This window comes from Aricia agestis, chromosome 17, assembly GCF_905147365.1.
Source record: "Aricia agestis chromosome 17, ilAriAges1.1, whole genome shotgun sequence".
NCBI classification, from domain to species: Eukaryota; Metazoa; Arthropoda; class Insecta; order Lepidoptera; family Lycaenidae; genus Aricia; species Aricia agestis.
Genome location: NC_056422.1, coordinates 13,208,591 through 13,226,642, shown reverse-complemented (window position 1 = coordinate 13,226,642; position 18,052 = coordinate 13,208,591). Strand labels below are relative to the sequence as shown.

At 36.2% G+C, this 18,052-nt stretch overlaps 1 protein-coding gene across 2 annotated transcripts in view; it reads left to right on the top strand.

The window, feature by feature from the left end:
* The window catches only part of LOC121735161, a 140,463-nt gene that overhangs the window by 56,562 nt on the left and 65,849 nt on the right, over positions 1-18,052 (top strand). The window lies entirely within an intron of this gene.

The window sequence follows — 18,052 nt, the reverse complement described above, 5'->3', positions numbered from 1 at the left end:
ATTTCTCCAGGGAATTTTGTTTGTCATTGTGTCTTAGAAGTAGATCATTATTAAGCTACAAATGTCCCATTACAACGCCTAAACTACTGATCAGATTTTATTCAATAAGGTGTCAATAGATTCGCAACATAAGCAAAACTCTAAAGGACGGTCGCCAAACAGTAAGATGTTAAATACCGTACTCTATAAATTATAATACTTGTCTCTATCACTTGCGCTTTCATTTTTAACCCCCGACAAAAAAGAGGGGTGTTATAAGTTAGACGTGTCTGTCTGTCTGTCTGTCTGTCTGTCTGTCTGTCTGTCTGTCTGTCTATCTGTCTGTCTGTGGCAGCGGCATCTAGTTTTTTTTTTTGTTTGAAAGCTGACATGATCGAGAGTGTTCTTAGCTATAGTTCATCATCATCAGCCTGCTCCGTGCTGAAAAATCGTGGTTTATCTGGTTCGTGAAGGGCCGATTAGCAACTTGTAGTCGTTTGGTGGGCTTTATATTTTGCATTCTATTTTGTGACATTTATGAATATTTACACATTAATGGAGAGTTGACCTGGTACTGCAGCATCACCAACTTAGAGCAATGGTTTCGTGTTTGGGTTCATTTTAATTGCGACAACTAGTAAGACGTAGATAAACAGTAAATTTTTGCATGCTGCTGCTGCAGCATCACCTAGATTGTATAGGAGCCGAGCTCCATATGAACCCAAAGTGTTTCATGTTTGGACTCAAATTGACGGCCTCATCCAAAAGGACATTCCTAGATGGTATTTATTGGGATAGGTATAATATAATATTTTTCTGCACTATAACGTACACAAGTTTAAAAAGCATGAAATAAAATTAAATTAAGAAATTTAAAAAAACCCCAGCCAAACAACTTTAAAAAGTAATGAAATAATATATTTTACTGACTTTTAGTTTATATAATTCCTAAGTGTAAAGTGATATTTTAGTCCATAATTGTTGTCAAGGTGTGTCGGGGGACCGCTAATGTGATTGATTTCACATAACATTATAGTTAAAGGGTCAGTTCACAGCGAACCGAATCGAGACAATCAGTGACATGGCGATACAAAATGCAAAAGACACTGTTGGCGGTCCCCCGACACACCTTGACAACAATTATGGACTAAAATATCACTTTACACATAGGAATTATATAAACTTAAAGCCAGTAAAATATATTATTTCATTACTCTTTAAAGTTGTTTGGGGGGGTTTTTTAAATTTCTTAATTTAATATTATCTTCATTGCAGTTTTGTTACAGCGGGTTTATATTATAATTCCAATCCAGAGGTCCCCTCCAGAGCTGAATTGATACTGGAATAATGTGAACAGATACTGGAATGCACTGAATTACATTCCAGTTTATTCCATGCATTATGTAAACCCGCTATTATGTCAAAATCCCCCCTAAATTAAAGTTAATCATCATGAAATATCTATGAGTTAGCGTTAGCTGCTAAAATCTATATATTAATACGTGAGCCAAAAACTTTGTATCCCTTTTGACGAAAAATGGGGAAACGTAGGTGAATGAAAATTTGCACAGTTATAGTTTATATGGTGAAGGAGTGCATCGAGCTAATATTATTTTAAAATTATGCTTTTATCATACATTTTTTAGCAAATAAAACATTACACACACTACAATACACACACTAGGAAAAATTACAGATTTTTGAGTGACAAGCCTATACATACGAATTATACTCTTTTATTTATGGTTGAAGTCTGTTGACAACAAGGTGACAAATTGAAAATGGATTATAATTTATAGTTTTTTTTTTATTGAATCTTAGATACTATTAGACAATGCTTACACGGCCAGTCTGAGATCAGCTGAGTCTCAGAGACAAGAGTTGAAAAAATATGATAAAGCAATGATAAAGTCAATATTTTTTTACAAAATAAGTAGTCCTAATGTCGTTGAAACAAAAGTCGAATTTCGACCATTGGGCGATCTCTAGTTATTAAAAAATCGTGTCCTCTCCCCAGAATGTCACAAGCTATAAACGTGTTTATAGCTAACAGGTGTAAACCTTCTTGGAACGATTTTAATGCGCTGTTAAAACAATGTTTTGTCAAAACGCATAACCCATTCGTGCTGGGATTTGATAATTATACGGTAGCTTTAAGTGTCTATTAAATGGATACGTTTTGTAGGATGGTAGCATAGAGATGATCTTTAAGTAGGTATGCTGAAAATTTGAATTGATCCTTATGGCCCTCATATACGGAAACGCCGATTGGACTGATGGCAGGCCGATCTGACTGGAGTCGTTTTGTGCATACCCGTGTGCATGAGTCCAGTCAGATCCGCCTACGAACAGTCCAACTGCAACATTCGGCTTTTCGATATACGGGATTTTTTAAGGCAGAGTTAGAACTTATAGGTCTGGGGTGCTATTGAGACTTGAGAATTCGAGGGAGAAACTTATTACATAGAAATAGCGGCAATAATTTAATATTTTTTGGTCGACTTTTGCTATCTTTGCTATTGTAACTATTTAGTTACAATTGTAAATACTTAGTAGGCATTAGGCAAGTATAACAAAACAGCAGTTTTATTTTAAATGATAGATTGTTCTTCTCTTCCCAACTAATCCAACTATACAGGGTGTAACTAAACTAAGTTGACGTGGGAGAGCCATGCTTCGGCACGAATGGGCCGGCTCGACCGGAGAAATACCACGTCCTCACAGAGAACCGGCGTGAAACAGCTCTTGCGCTGTGTTTCGCTGAGTGAGTGAGTTTACCGGAGGCCCAATCCCCTACCCTATTCCCTTCCCTACCCTCCCTTATTCCGTTCCCTTTCCATCCCTACCTTCCCGAATTCCCTCTTAAAAGGCCGGCAACGCACCTGCAGCTCTTCTGATGCTGCGAGTGTCCATGGGCGACGGAAGTTGCTTTCCATCAGGTGACCCGTTTGCTCGTTTGCCCCCTTCTTTCATAAAAAAAAAAGTGATAATACACTAGGGCGTGTATGTGTTCATTGTAGAGAGTACACTGTGAAAGTAGCAGCGGTGAAAGACAATCCCACATTTGTATGGGCAAGCGCCCTAGTGTCACGCTCACGAGTTTCTCCATACAAAAGTGAAAAAAATTTGGTCTTTCAGCGCTGCTACTTTCACAGTGAACTCTCTACAAGGAACTCGTACACGCCCTAAAGTATTATCACTTAGTTTTGTTACACCCTGTAGAAGATATAAAAAAAGACAAAAATTTAAAAGTTAAAACTGTACCTATATTTGACAATTGAAAACGAACTCTTTTATTATCCACTTACAATTCATTATTCCCCAGCAACATTATCAACATTCTTATGCGTCTAATGGGCGTCTGATCTTGTCAGTTGTCACCTTAACAAAGAGCTATGATATCTTAATCATCGTTAAGGGCCCTTTAAATACCTCTTAAAAAGGTATCAAGGTGATTTTGAACCATATTCCTATAACGATATGGGTGAAGGTACTGTTTTGTCGACCGTACAAGGTGTCGTGTGCTGGGAATTCCGATTAAAAGTTTTATCTAAATTAATGCATCTTTTACGATGCCAGGATATTATAAAATATTGTAATAAATTAAGAAAGTTATTTTATTTATTTATTTTCTGTGAACAGCCAACAAAAGTTACAATCATACATAAGTACATAATATAAACATGGATTAAATATTGAATCACGGTTATTGCACTTTTAATTGGAGGCTATTACATCTTGCTATTAAAATCGGCTAAGTTTTTTTTTTTATGAAATAAGGGGGCAAACGAGCAAACGGGTCACCTGATGGAAAGCAACTTCCGTCGCCCATGGACACTCGCAGCATCAGAAGAGCTGCATGTGCGTTGCCGGCCTTTTAAGAGGGAATAGTGTAATAAGGGAGGGTAGGGAAGGGAAAAGGGTAGGGGATTGGGCCTCCGGTAAATTCACTTATTCAGCGAAACGCTGTTTCACGCCGGTTTTCTGCGTGGTATTTCTCTGGTCGAGCCGGCCCATTCGTGCCGAAGCATGGCTCTCCCACATAGTCATAATAAGACTTAAAAGTTATACTTGTTATTTGTTACCACTTACCATATTATATTTATCATGAAAATCAATATTTAGCTCCACAAAAGTATATAATTTTTCCACTCTCTAGATTACTGTCATACGCAAATGATAACGCTTATCACTTATCACAACAATATGCACTTTGATATGCACATATCAGCCTGATAACTAAATTGACAGGTAGTCTAGATAGTAATAGAAGACTAGAACTACATTTTACTTTAGAGCCTAGAAAATTGTATGACTATTGAAGAGAAATCTGAAGTGCGATTCTTATTTCTCTCATTATCACTTGGATTTCAGGCTGTTTGATCCTGATTTCAGGATTATGATTCTGATAGAAACAAGAATCATACCCCAGTACCCTAGTGCAGAAGTTTAAAATTATAATCGGCCAAGTGCGTGTCGGACTCGCGCACGAAGGGTTCCGCACCATTGTAAAGCAAAATTAGGCCAAAAATTGTGTTTCTTGTATGGGAGCCCCCCTCAATTTTTATTTTATTTTTAAATATTATTATTAAATATTAAAGAATACATATAACTAAGGACTTTGAGAAAAAATCAAGCACCTACCTGTTGCCATTATTGATATAGAGAAAAAAAGGCAAAAAAAATCACGTTTGTTGTATGGGAGCCCCCCTTAAATCTTAATATTATTTTGTTTTTAGTTATAGCGGCAACAGATATACACAATCTGTGAAAATCTCAGATGTCTAGCTATAGCGGTTCTTGAGTTACAGCCTGGAGACAGACGGACAGACATCGAAGTCTCAGTAATAGGGTCCCGTTTTCCTTTGGGTACGGAACCCTAATAATAATGATGATGATGATATTGGGTACAATACGAACAAGTCACCCAATGCGCAATAAAATGCAATTAGTTGCATCGAAATCGTTGCAGCCGCAGTTGCATTTTGAGGTCATAATCCCAGCTGGCACTTACCAACAGGCAACAGGTGCTCGTTATCTGATTGAACACCTGAATACCATGAGTCTTGTAGCCAATTATCTGATACACTCCTTAAAGGGCCCCCATACACAGGGAGACCGATCAGGCAGATCGGACTGATCGCAGGCCGACCCCTACCACGAGGTCTTATAGCAGTATTACTTCCATACTAATACTATAGCAACGTGTGCCCGTCTGTTACCTCTTCACGCCCAAACCGATTTTGCTGAATTTTCCCGTCCCGGGAAAGGACATAGCATAAGTACTTTTTATTGCGGAAAAATATACGGTTCCCGCGCGATAAACAGATTTTGGCGCAACCGAGTTGTGGGCATCATCTGGTTTAAACTTTGAAATAAAATTGATTCGAGTACACTCGTTTAAAGGAGTGAGCACACTGAGACGGGCCGTGCCGGGGCTCATCGCAAAAATCCGCCTCCATACAATTTGTATAGAAGCGGATGCGCGTATCGCACACTGTGTCGGGGCGCAGCGGATTTCCGCTTCAATACAAATTGTATGGAGGCGGATTTTTGCGATGAGCCCCGGCACGCTGAGCTCCGGCACGGCCCGTCTCAGTGTGCTCACTCCTTTACTCTCGCAATATTCTCGATTGTCATTGCAATGTGCTTATTATTATAATATACAAAAGGTTAAGTATGTGCTTGCAAATATTGATTATGACATACAAAGTCATATTTATCATAGTAATTTAACCAAATTGATTCTTGTGTGATTGATATGTCATGTGACATGTAAGTTGATGTAAGGCATTGAATAATACTTAATTGATTCTGAATAAATAATGGAACTACTGCATTATTAAAAAAAAAAAACTATTTTTTACAGCTGTAGGTTAAAATCAGAATGAATGATGAATGTTGCCCTCAGATTCATTCGCTCAGAAATTCGTCTATCGAATGAGATGATGGAACAGTTAAATATTGGAATATTTAAAAATCCATACTAATATTATAAATGCGAAAGTCTGTCCGTCAGTCACCTCTTCACGCTTAAATCGCTGAACCGATTTAGCTGAAATTTGGTATGGAGATATTCACAGTCCCGGGAAATGTCATAGGATACTTTTTGTCCCGGAATGTACGGTTCCTGCGCGGTAAACGAATTTAAACGTAACGGAGTTGCAGGCGTCATCTAGTAAAAAATTATTCAGAAGTTATGAATTATAATAATTTATTCATATTATTCAAAGTTTATGCTATAAATAGTTGTTAAATGTCTTCCAAACCAGTTAAGTGAACAATCTCAATAGGTTGAATTACCTGTACAGTTTTTTATTATTTTTGCGTGCAGGTGTACGCAGATTCCTCCACCTGTTCACCCCTACTAGTTGCTCAAACTCGATTTAAAATATGACTGTCGTTAAAAATTTACTGTCTTATTTTTCTACAAAGGAAATGTTGAGCATATATTTAAAATAAGAGATACTACAAAACTGTGTTTATTGCTAAGTACTCGCATACGGTTTTGCTCGATCGAGCAATAGCGTCGAGCAAAACCCGCGGTTCGGGCTTTCGTCCACACATTCCGCATTGCTCGATGGTTTTGTTCTAAATCGATATATTAAATTCGAACGAGCCGGCTCGTTGCGAGTCTTCGAGCTGTGAGTTTTGCGGTCCACACAGTAATTATTACTCGATTTGGAGGAAAACTATCGAGCAAAACCGCATGTGAGTACTTAGCATAACAATAATTTACAATTTAAACTCTACAGTATATCTCTGCTCTGTTCTGTGCCTCTTTACGATAAATCTATAGATAAATAGTACAAATTAATATATATATATATATATATGAATTAGTAATATTTTTATCTGTTGCGAGGGTAGATTCCGGAAGACGATCACATATTATTTCTTTTCTCTTAGCAATCATACTCGTATTATGTTCTTCTAATATCTTCTGTTTCCTTTTCTCCTCTGCCGGTTCTCTCGGAGAGCAGTTCTTTCGAGTTACCACCGAGTTTTCGTGGTACGGCCGTCACCACACCTGTCCAACACAAAAACTCCTCATTATGGAGATTGGAGACTGATGACATGAAGATGACGATACATGGTTAATGGTTCACTGTCAAAAGTCAAAACAAGATACTTTTAACCGACAAAAACAGAGTTGTAGTAATTTTGTTACATAGCTAGCCCCAAATTAATGAAAATTAATTGTAGAGATATTACGAAAGTTGATGTACCTAAGTATAATAATTATTATTATATTGTAAATAGAAAAAATAAATAAATAATAGATTGGACAAGTAAGATGGATAGTAATGGGGGGGGGGGGGGGGTCCGGACACCCAGGACCCCCCCCCCCATTTAATTATTATTCTTAAATATTAAAGTAGACATATAATTAAGGCATTTGTGAAAATATCAAGTGCCTACCTAGTGCCATTATTGATATCGAGCAAAAAAGGCAAAAAAGCTTGTTGTATGGGAGCCGCCTTTAAATATTAATTTTATTTTGTTTTTAGTATTTGTTGTTATAGCGGTAACAGATAATATACATAATCTGTGAAAATTTAAACTCTCTAGCTATTCCTATTCTTGAGTTAGAGCCTGCGGGGCTAAAATGGTCACATTTAGCAATTCCTCTCAATTAATTCAGCAAATGAATTGTCAAAACTGTCAAACTGACAAATGTCAAATCAGTACAAATTATGATTAATAGGGTCCCGTTTTTACCCTTTGGGTACGGAACCCTAAAAAGCCTATGTCCTTACTCCTTCCCCGTTTTATAACTCCCTCCCCGTAGTATGAGTTTCGCAGTGTATTCGACAACAAACATTTATTTACCTCTTTATAATATTTTATACACACTTAAGTGCTCGTAAGCCAGATTTCATGTCCATATTAAATATGATTTGTGAAGGGCCAACATACATAAAAGGACATCTGATATCATCACAAGGTCAAGAAGTAAGTATAACAAAATATCAACATTAGTAATAACATCGCAAGTAAGTGAACCTTAAAAGGTGCTGAATGTTCGTTTTATCCTTATTATATGTTTACAAGGGTAAATGACAATATTTTATGTAAATATGTTACGAAATAGCCCTTAATTTGTGCAGTCGCTAAAGGGATATGCTTTGGAACGAACGAGTTAGCTGGAAAGAAAATACATACAGGGTAACTTTGTATCTTGCAACAGCAATGCAAGAGGCAATAAGATAACGGCAATTAAAAATAACTGGAAAACTCAAAAGCAGCTACAGGCGACAGGTGACTATTGCTTAGCATCAAGCGATTAATCTGCTCATTTTTCGGGTTATGATAATATATTTTTAGTAGTTACTTACCTACTAATATTAGTAAATGAAAAATTGTGCTGAAATTTGGTATCAATTTATAACTTTTCTTTTCTCCTCTAAACCTGCATAGTTTTACTAAAATATTACACACAAACACACACACTATCTACGCTACACACAAGCTATATCTTGACACTTAAGGGTTAAACGCTCCCTGATCTATCTCAACCATACGTAACACATTATTTAAAACCGGAACGAACAAAAAACTAAACACCACTTAACTTTAAGTTAAATATAAACTTGTAAGGTTAAGATAAACAGCCCAGTCCTTTGATTTGTCGGTGTTTTAACTATCTCCCAACGCGCTATAGAACGGTGCAGACGAGCCACGAAATTCGCTTTAGCCGCCGCTACAAAAGAAAAATGGTGGCGTGGCAAAAATGACATGGATGGTCCCGAGACATGTCATGTCTCATTTCAGCCTCGCAAAAAATGTAATTTCCGCGCGATAAAATATTAATTTAGGGGCAACTTAGTTCAAGCATAGACTAAGGAAAAGTTCAAGTGAAATGTATTTATTATTTAATAACCATCAAGAGATTTTTACAGTTATTGGCAAAGCCAAATCAATGAAAAATATGTAAAAATATACACTATGCAACGTATATCCATACATACGCTCAAAAACTACTTTCTGTACCTTCCTTCATAACTTATATTCCATAAAAATAATATAAAAAATACTGCGACAGATAGTCGCATCGCCACTTTTCGCCCGTCTGCACCGAACTTCAGCTATCCCCTTTAACTGAGGTGTTATTTATAACCGTTTACGTTAACTAATGGTTAACTGCGACACGTGGTTAAATTGAACTAACAGTTATAACGCTATATGATCTGTTGGTAATCTGTTTTCAGCTTAACTTCATCTATATTATTATCTTTAGTAACATGATGGTAATTGGTAACAACAGGATAAAAATATATCCTTTTGTGTATATTATTCATATATCATACTAATTCTATACTCGTAAATGCGAAAGTAAGTCTGTGAAGAGTAGTGAACAGGTAACAGATATTTACCTCTTCACGCCGAAAGCACTGAACTGATTTTGCTGAAATTTGGCATGGAGATACTTTGAGTTCCGGGAAAGAACATAGGATACTTTTTGTCCCGGCAAAATGTATGGTTTCCGCGTGATAAACGAGTTTTCGCGCAACGGAGTCGCGGGCGTCATCTAGTATTTACTTAGTATTTAATAGGTACCTGGGTGGTCACTGGTCACCCAAGCTTAGTTTAGCTTCGGAGAAGAGAGAAAATATGTATATGCCACAACTTTAACCAGGGATAAAACACATGGCATAATCGTTTTTTCTCCCCCAAAACCCTGCTAACCCGTTTCGTTTAAACCTAAAATCTTAGAGTATTAATAACAGTAGCCGATATAAGATTGAACTCAAATTTTCTAGGTCTTGTTCTTTCATCATCTTCAGCTGGGCTCTCCTAATATTAGCAAGTCATATTTCTACTGCTCTCTTTGTGCTAGCTGCACAATAAAATAGTAAGTAGTAATTATTATAATTTATGTCTGAAACTTTCTAATACGTTACACTAATTAGCATTTAGTATAAACCTAAGCGGAGCCCTAGCATACATAATGTATTACTAATTTACATCACAAAGATGAAAGGTGTATTGAGTTTATAGATTTACAGGTAGTGTCCTGCTTTATATTTTTCAGACTATTGTAAAATCTAGAATTCTAGACCACTATACTAGTAGTTTTTTTGTGTCGTGGTTTTATTGTGGCATTTAAATTAAAAACATTAAGGTGTATAAAAACATAATATCCGTTACACTAACTATTACATGTCGATGTCAACAGGCTTATTTCTTATATAAGCAACAATGATTTAAAAATGTGACCTTTTCCGAAAAAACCCGCCATCTACAAAATATAATGTAGGTTTAACATACACAATGCCCTGAGAATGAGGTGACACAATATTACTTATAATAATATAATGCCACTTAAATTATAATTGAATTTGTGGAAACTGACATAAACAGTAAAATATTATCAATAAAGAGACCTTTTGAGGTTAGGTCAAAGATTTCAATACTCAGGATATAGGTATTTGACGGAAAAAAATTTTTTTGGCATTTACCGTCTAGCATCCTCCTCAGTCTTACGAATGGCCTAAAAACATCGATATGGCCATTCTATTGACTACGCTTTATTGTTTAAAATCCATTATTTAAATTTATAACATAACGAGCTTTTGCCTGCGGCTTCGCTCGCGTTAAAAAGTATTATTATATACAAACTTTAATCCCCTATTTAAACTCCTTGAGGTTGGAATTTATCAAAATCCTTTCTTAGCGGATGGCTACGTTATAACATCTACCTGCATACCAAATTTCAGCCCGATCCGTCCAGTGGTTTGGGCTGTGCGTTGATAGATCACTATGTCAATCAGTCAGTCACCTTTGAGTTTTATATATATAGACTAGCTGTCCCGGCAAACGTTTATTTGCCATATAAAGTATTTCGCCCGTATTATTTTATTGAAGTGACTAAATAAGTATGTCACCATGGCAACGTCCATCGCTATACCGTCGCACAAACAATGGTCGCCGAGTTGTGATAATTTACTATTATTCATTCAACAAATGCACTTATCAATATAATAAGTACCCAGTAGCCGATTCTCAGACCCACTGAATATGCATATAGAATTTGGTTAAAATCAGTAAAGCTGTTTCGGAGGAGTACGTATATATATTATAAAATAAAGCTACGTTGTCTGTGACAGTCATAGGCTACAAAAAGAAAAAAATAAAACAGGTATTTCAATATGGGAACATACGAACGAGCAAATCCACAGCCATATACTGCAACAGTCCCTGAAAGTCTAGACGACTACTAGATTAAAATGTTTTACATTCATACTAAAATTTCATCCTATTTTCTTGGGTAAAAGAAAGCCTAAAAATACTTTACCTTACCAACAATAAGATATTTAAGAGCCAAAATATAGTCATTATGAATGCGAGGGGAGCGTTAATGGGTTTGTCGTGTTAAATCAGGGTCTAGCGAAGTTTCTAGACTGGGAAATACCTGTCTTCCTAAAATTCTTCTTCCTTTAAATATCGATTTGGTTACAATGAACCAAACGAAGTTATTGTACAGCTTCTAACGTTTTAACTTTTAAGACAAGTTTTCTTAAAGTACAAAATATTATATTTTTATTGATTTTCTATATGGTTTCGACTTTCGATACAGTCGAAACCATATCGAAATTGTTCTGTGATATCGAAAATCGAAACAGACCGCTAACATTAATTTTTAGAATGATATTCTCATGAAACATCAAACGCTAGTTGTAACGTGTACGGTGTAACGTTTCAGACTTGTTTACTTCATTCATATTGTTGCTGAACGTAGCCTTAAGAGGAGTCCACACCGCCCTTTTTTCCATACAAACGTTGTCCCCTGTTTCCTCCCTGGATAATGCTAGTAGAGTTATAATCTTTTTCCTGAATATCTACGGCCACTAATACAATGTCCCTATGTTTTCTTCTTTTTTCATAATTTAATTATTAAATAAGATATGAACGTTCAAAAACCCAAAAAATGGCCAGATTTTCCGCTGTGTTCAAACGTCCAGAAAACAGATTTGGCTAGAATATACAAAAAAAGCAAAACATAGGAACACAGCTCAAGCCTTTTTTTAATCTTTAATGAAAAAAGTACTTTTTAGCCTTTTTTGCTCTATATATATCAATAATGACAACAGGTAGGTAGTTGAATTTTTCTCAAAGTCCTTAATTATATGTGTACTTTAATATTTAATAATAATATAAAATAAAATAAAAAATAAGGGGGGCTCCCATACAAAAAACATTATTTTTGGCCTAATTTTGCTCTATAATGGTACGGAACCCTACGTGCGCGAGTCCGACTCGCACTTGGCCGATTATTTATAGAGGTCTTTTTGATTGACTATTCTGTGTCATAAAAGTTGACCAATCGTGTTATGCTATGGCTAATTCAAAGACAAAGACATGATGAATACTGACAATGAACTTTAATTTCTTAGCTTTAGTCACTGTTGAGAAAAATCGATATCGCTACAGCCAAATTATCAAGGCATCGCCTTAAGCGCCTAACCGCGCGTTCGACGCATAAATCCAGCCTAAGGAGTGTATTCATTCTGTAAAGCCTCTAAACTGTAAAATATTTTTATAATCCAAATTCTAAAACCTTTTCAATCCATATCGGTCAAAGGTGTCATCTCTAGCTGCAGTAGTGTCAACGACCTGGTGTCTGATATCGTATGCTAATAAACATCGGTAGGTCTAAACTTTACACCACGGCTGGTCATAAAACTCCATGTTAAAATATCGATATTCTTTTTTAACATTTGTAACAGTTTCAATTTAAAGCAATGAGTTTATTGTAGAGCAAAAAATAATCTCCAAGATTTTCTATACGATACTAATATTTTTGAAGTAAAAAACTGAAATCGCACAAAAGTGCACAATGCCGCTGAAGAATAGCGGCATTGTGCACCTGATGAAAAATTCATAAGATTTATTAATGGAGCCACCTACCCTATAAAAATGATTAGAAAACCATTCTACCGAATTCGGAGAATTACTTAACTGTAATTAAATATAGATTTAGACATAAGCCCCTTTTAATATCTTTAAACTAGCAGTTCTTGTGTATATGTATATATATATATATATATATATATATATATATATATATATATATATATATATATATATATATATATATATATATACATATACACAAGAACTGCTAGTTTAAAGATAGTTTTTGACACCCTGTATATATATATATATATACAGGGTGTCAAAAGACCGCTTCCGATAACTTCGTGGGGTTATTATAGGGCATGAGATATATCCATTGGTGCAAGAAATTTTCATGTAATCGCCAGTTTTTAAAATAGTCAAAATTTTTAACACGCAATGTATAATGCGTGCAGTTAATGCGCGATAATATCGCCCGCCGCCGATGAATGAAACCCCGTGCCGAGCTGGCCCCCCCGCGCCGCCCGCGCCGAATACCGCGCGCGCGGCTCTGCGCTAGTCATGAGTTAAGACAAAACAGCTGATTGTGGTGTACCCTATACCCTAGCCCGTAGGTAGTGAATAAACCACCAATATTGTAATGATTATTAAATTACAATAGTTTTCACGATTTAACAAAATGTTACAATTTATTAATTATCGTTTCTCAGGTTTTTACTCAGTTTTTACTTCCGGCCAAAAAGGAAAAGAAATCATAATTCACATCCGATCATCATCCGATTTACACATCTGTAAAAATACATACACAGTTACCTACTGCACCTATCAATACCTATCAATGGAAAACATACGTGATAACATGTTCACTGACCTGTGATCAGCTGTCTGCTTTTATGAAATGCAGTTCGAACTGTGCTCCATGATCCATCTAACTCGATGTAGATTGCAGAGTTATTCAACACTTAACAAAAGTAATTACAGGAGACATTCCAATTCTTTAAACACTTTTTATTGCACTGTTTAAACCGCACTATCGTCTATCGACGTTTAAGGAACAGGTGAACATCGTCCGATGTTCACCTGTTCCTTAAAGCATCGCACATTCATCGGACGTATCTTGTCACGGCCCGTTATTAATTACAAACATAAAAAAAATAGTTAACAATACACAAAACAAGCAATATGACAACATCTAAACGTAAAATTACAAAACTTAACAAAAACGTCACAGTACCTACACCAGCACGGCGCGTGTTAGACAGCCGACTGAACAAAATTGAAGAAAAAACTTTGAAAAATAATAGGGATGTATCCCTGTGCAATGTGAATATTTTGAGTAATCGATATTTTTTTTATCGATAAATCGTATTAATTGTTTTACATACGAGTACGTATTGATTACTGTCAAACTAAAAATAAACAAATACCTACTCAATATTAAGAAAAGCGACAATAATTAAAAGTTATTTAATTAATTAGGTAAGCATTATTAAAAGTATTTTCATTGGTACGTAGACGCTTATACGCGCATACGTAGACGCGCATAACGCGTACCACGGTATAACAATCACTTTATCACGGTAATGTAGGTATCGAATTTAAAAAATGAGATGAGATCTACTAAATAATAGTTATAATTTTTATTATTTAATGGTTATTTAAATATCAACTAAATAGTATTGAATTTATAGGGTACAACACTTAGATTGTCCTTGAAATGGATTAGCGACACGTGCGTCGTGCACCTGCAGAGCGGCGCGCTTTGTCGGCGCCGCGATCAAAGCAAGCCGCCGTTCGGTGTCTTTTGACTACTTCCGAAAGTCGATACACGACGAACATTATTTCAAAAATTAAAATAGATTTTTTAATTTAGTAGCCATTTGAGCATTGAGGTGATAGGTTGTTAGAGTTGTTAGGAGATAAGTTTGATTTTTTAACAATTACTTCAAGTATCAACTATCAAAACGTGGTAGTATTGTGTAAAGTGTTAATAATTGATTATTATTTTAGTTGTAATAAAATACTTTGTGGTGTGATACATTTCGTTAACGAGAAGTGTTTTTGACGTTCTTGGTGGTGACTGGTCTTATTGCTTGGTGTTAAGGACTATTTTCAAAATGCATAAAGAAGTAAGAACACTTGAACTCAACATTTTTCACGTAAGTTAATTGCCAGTTTTATGTATGAGGTTTTTTAGTGTATCATCTGTTATTTCGATTGATAAGTGACGATTGCGGATAAACAGTTCATCCGCATAGGTTTCGTTACTTACGATAAACTTTTTAACTAGTCTAATAATCTTAGAAGTTTGCCATACTGTCGTAAGTTGTTACACATGCACAGACAGTTACTTACAGTTTTCTACATGAGCTACCATTAAAGTCTTAACACTGCAAGTAGCTTAGATGAGAGGTCAGAGGTCAGAGTTCTAAGTTCCACGTCATGGTGACCGTTCCGTTCATGGGTTTTAAATTGAAAAGACACCACATACATTAGGGTTTCTGTGTGTTCTGTCGTAACTCGTAGTGTATCGTCATTCGTCGCATACGACCTTTCGACTTAGCGTGCGTAGGCCGGAGCCCGGAGCTAACAGCTGATTAACGCGGTCAACGTTCTCGGGTTTGTACTCGGAACACGAGAACGTTGACCGCGCGCTTGCAAATGCTTATTGGGGTAAAAATAATAAAATTAAAAAAAAATATTTCAAAATATTTTTCTATGTGGTTTATTATCATGTTTAAAGGGTTTTAATTATAAAAAAATAAAGAATAAAAAATAAAAAAAAAATAAAAAATTAAAAAAAAAAATACATATTCGTAATCAGAAAATGTAGTATAATCATACCCCAAAGTTATCGGAAGTGGTCTTATTACACCCTGTATATATATATATATATATATATATATATATATATATATATATATATATATATATTCATGAAATTTAGTATATAGAGGGTTTCGGGGGCGATAAATCGATCTAGCTAGGAATCATTTTTAGAAAATATCATTTTAATCGTGTTTTATCGAATACCGAGCAAAGCTCGGTCAAATAGCTAGTTAAATTAAAGTTAAGTAACCATAAAAAGTATCTGAGTGCGGCAGTACATGCGTACTGCGTAGTAGTGATACTGGCAATCTGCCAGCACCAGTTTGTCACCTCTGTCACACAGCACTTAGTATTCCACTAACATATGAGAGTAGAGCGCAGTTCGGTAGCGCCTTTATTCAATTTTACCCATAAAGTTAATATAACTACCGGAATAGAGAAACAAAGGCCTGAGCAAGAGAGATGTCACTATCAGTAACACTGCGTGCTAAAAAGAGACGTGTGATACATGTAACATGACAGCAGCACTCTTTTTTTGACGTCCAGTCGGCACGTGCCGCACGTTGACGATTTAATCTCATAGAATTCATGTTCAATCATGCTTGTGTAAGTGTATTACGTACACATATTTTTCACACAGATGAAAACCAATTTTGGTTTCGATTGACAGCTCGAGATTGTTGCTCTATTCCGCTAGGTATATTAACTTTATGATTTAACCTTAATTTTACATTGAAAATCTATGGCAATTATTTATTATTTATTAATTTATTTATGCTTATTATTTATTTTTATTAGCAAATGTACTCTTCTAGATCATAGCCGCAACTCCTTTGCGCCGAAACGCCGAAATGCAAAATCGGTTCAGCGGTTTGGGTGTAAACTGATAGACGAAAAGATGGACAGATAAACAGACGTCTGTATGTCTGTTCATCAAAGCAAGGTCTTTCTACTGAGCGAGGTGATGGGGCCAGGCCCACTTCTGTTTATCTACTGTCTATTTAGTGTGTATACTGTATAATCTACTATTTAGTGTGTATAACGTATTTAGAAAATTACGATACCGCGATTTAGAATTGAGCCGCTATTGGTGCGATTCACATTTTTTATCTCATAAAGTTCTATTGATTGATACATTAATAAAACAGAAACCAAGCTTTATCAAAGCTTGTAATACAAGAGAATAAAGCTCAAGGGAACCTGATGATCAATATTCAGACACAATACAATTTTATCTTTCCATCTGCGTATAAAATATCTGAACTGTGGAGCCACAAAGTTGTAATTGTAGTCGTAAATAAAATCGTAAATGTTTTATGGCCACGTCGGAGACCAAATATTGAAACTAACTTACGAATTACACTTTCGAAACAATTTTTATCTAAACGTGGGAGAGCCATGCTTCGGCACGAATGGGCCGGCTCGACCGGAGAAATACCACGTTCTCACAGTTAACCGGCGTGAAACAGCGCTTGCGCTGTGTTTCGCCGAGTGAGTGAGTTTACCGGAGGCCCAATCCCTTACCCTATTCCCTTCCCTACCCTTCCCTATTCCCTTCCCTACCCTCCCCTATTCCCTTCCCTTCCCATCCTTACCTTCCCCTATTACCCTACTCCCTCTTAAAAGGCCGGCAACGCACTTGCAGCTCTTCTGATGCTGCGAGTGTCCATGGGCGACGGAAGTTGCTTTCCATCAGGTGACCCGTTAGCTCGTTTGCCCCCTTATTTCATAAAAAAAAAAATAATTTCGAAACCAGAGAAATCAGAGTTCTTATAAACTTCCAAAATCACTTATTCTAAACTAATCGCAAAATTAATCGCTAATCTAAAAATGGCTTAATCGATTTCGCTAATTCTTTTAATTGTGTTCGTTAATGTCGGAGGAAGGTTGTTACGGAGAAAAAAATTAAGAAAATCTCTGAAAATAATAATCATTTCAATAGACGTAAAGCTGTCTACACACCAAAGCTGGCGGGCCCGGCGTTTTTTTTTTTTATGAAATAAGGGGGCAAACGAGCAAACGGGTCACCTGATGGAAAGCAACTTCCGTCGCCCATGGACACTCGCAGCATCAGAAGAGCTGCAGGTGCGTTGCCGGCCTTTTAAGAGGGAATAGGGTAATAGGGGAGGGTAGGGATGGGAATAGGGTAGGGGATAGGGGTAGACAGCTTAACCTCACCGCTTTTGATAATGTAAACTTCTTTGATTATAATAATATGTCGGGCCCGCTAGTTTAAAATAAAGTTTTGTATTTGTCACTAAACTACAAACCCTATCAAAACAATCGCTAGATCATTATGACACAATCGCCACACCAGACTTCCTGAGCACAACTTTCTGTTTTTTCCGGCCTGAAGAGACAATAATTTGCGAAAGAGTTATGT